Here is a 2684-nt window from a genome sequence, read left to right on the forward strand (position 1 = left end):
CTCTGTCCTCAACTCTGTCCTCAACTCTGTCCTCAGCTTTCTGTCCTCAGCTCTCTGTCCTCAACTCTATCCTCAGCTTTCTGTCCTCAACTCTGTCCTCAGCTCTGTCCTCAGCTCTCTGTCCTCAGTTCTCTTTCCTCAGCTCTCTGTCCTCAACTCTCTGTCCTCAACTCTCTATCCTCAGCTCTGTCCTCAACTCTGTCCTCAACTCTGTCCTCAGCTCTCTGTCCTCAGGTCTGTCTTCAGCTCTCTGTCCTCAACTCTCTTTCCTCAGCTCTCTGTCCTCAACTCTCTGTCCTCAACTCTCTATCCTCAGCTCTGTCCTCAACTCTCTGTCCTCAACTCTGTCCTCAGCTCTCTGTCCTCAGCTCTCTGTCCTCAGCTCTGTCTTCAGCTCTCTGTCCTCAACTCTCTTTCCTCAGCTCTCTGTCCTCAACTCTCTATCCTCAGCTCTGTCCTCAACTCTCTGTCCTCAACTCTGTCCTCAACTTTCTGTCCTCAACTCTGTCCTCAACTCTGTCCTCAGCTCTCTGTCCTCAACTCTGTTCTCAACTCTGTCCTCAGCTTTCTGTCCTCAACTCTGTCCTCAGCTCTGTCCTCAACTCTCTATCCTCAGCTCTGTCCTCAACTCTGTCCTCAGCTCTCTGTCCTCAACTCTCTGTCTTCAACTCTCTGTCCTCAGCTCTGTCCTCAGTTCTCTGTCCTCAACTCTGTCTTCAGCTCTCTGTCCTCAGCTCTGTCCTCAACTCTCTGTCTTCAGCTCTCTGTCTTCAACTGTCCCAGCTCTCTGTCCTCAACTCTCTGTCCTCAGCTCTGTCTTCAACTCTCTGTCCTCAACTCTCTGTCTTCAACTCTCTGTCCTCATCTCTCTGTCTTCAACTCTCTGTCTTTAGCTCTGTCTTCAACTCTCTGTCTTCAACTGTCCTCAACTCCCTGTCCTCAACTCTGTCCTCAACTCTGTCTTCAACTCTCTGTCCTCAGCTCTGTCTTCAGCTCTCTGTCTTCAACTCTCTGTCCTCAGCTCTCTGTCCTCAACTCTGTCCCCAGCTCTGTCTTCAACTCTCTGTCCTCAGCTCTATCTTCAACTCTCTGTCCTCAACTCTCTGTCCTCAACTCTGTCTTCAACTCTCTGTTCTCAACTCTCTGTCTTCAACCCTCTCTCCTCAGCTCTCTGTCCTCAACTCTGTCTTCAACTCTCTGTCCTCAGCTCTCTGTCCTCAACTCTGTCTTCAACTCTCTGTCCTCAGCTCTGTCCTCAACTCTGTCTTCAACTCTGTCCTCAGCTCTGTCTTCAACTCTCTGTCTTCAACTCTGTCTTCAGCTCTCTGTCCTCAGCTCTCTGTCCTCAGCTCTCTGTCTTCAACTCTCTGTCTTCAACTCTCTGTCCTCAGCTCTGTCTTCAACTCTGTCCTCAGCTCTGTCTTCAACTCTCTGTCCTCAACTCTCTGTCCTCAGCTCTCTGTCTTCAACTCTCAGTCTTCAACCCTCTGTCCTCAGCTCTGTCTTCAACTCTCTGTCCTCAGCTCTGTCTTCAACTCTCTGTCTTCAACTCTCTGTCCTCAGCTCTCTGTCCTCAGCTCTCTGTCTTCAGCTCTCTGTCCTCAGCTCTCTGTCTTCAACTCTCTGTCCTCAGCTCTGTCCTCAGCTCTCTGTCTTCAACTCTCTGTCCTCAGCTCTGTCTTCAACTCTCTGTCTTCAACTCTCTGTCCTCAGCTCTCTGTCCTCAGCTCTCTGTCCTCAGCTCTCTGTCTTCAGCTCTCTGTCCTCAGCTCTCTGTCTTCAACTCTCTGTCCTCAGCTCTGTCTTCAGCTCTCTGTCTTCAACTCTCTGTCTTCAACTCTCTGTCCTCAGCTCTCTGTCCTCAGCTCTCTGTCCTCAGCTCTGTCTTCAACTCTCTGTCCTCAGCTCNAGAACCATCAGATGATGGATCAGGACTCTGAGGTTCTTTAGAAGGAACATGGGTGGAAGAACCATCAGATGATGGATCAGGACTTTGAGTTTCTTTAGAAGGAACATGTGTGGTAGAACCATCAGATGATGGATCAGGACTCGGTGGTTCTTTAGAAGGAACATGTGTGGTAGAACCATCAGATGATGGATCAGGACTCTGTGGTTCTTAAGAAGGAACACGTTTGGTAGAACCATCAGATGATGGATCCAGGACTGTGGTTCTTTAGAAGGAATGCATTTGGTAGAACCATCAGATGATGGATCAGGACTCTGTGGTTCTTAAGAAGGAACACGTTTGGTAGAACCATCAGATGATGGATCCAGGACTGTGGTTCTTTAGAAGGAATGCATTTGGTAGAACCATCAGATGATGGATCAGGACTCTGTGGTTCTTAAGAAGGAACACGTTTGGTAGAACCATCAGATGATGGATCCAGGACTGTGGTTCTTTAGAAGGAATGCATTTGGTAGAACCATCAGATGATGGATCAGGACTCTGTGGTTCTTAAGAAGGAACACGTTTGGTAGAACCATCAGATGATGGATCCAGGACTGTGGTTCTTTAGAAGGAATGCATTTGGTAGAACCATCAGATGATGGATCCAGGACTGTGGTTCTTTAGAAGGAACATGGGTGGAAGAACCATCAGATGATGGATCAGGACTGTGGTTATTTAGAAGGAACACCTTTGGTAGAACCATCAGATGATGGATCAGGACTCTGGTTCTTTAGAA

The sequence above is a fragment of the Austrofundulus limnaeus genome, unplaced genomic scaffold (assembly GCF_001266775.1).
Source record: "Austrofundulus limnaeus strain Quisiro unplaced genomic scaffold, Austrofundulus_limnaeus-1.0 Scaffold1599, whole genome shotgun sequence".
NCBI lineage: Eukaryota > Metazoa > Chordata > Actinopteri > Cyprinodontiformes > Rivulidae > Austrofundulus > Austrofundulus limnaeus.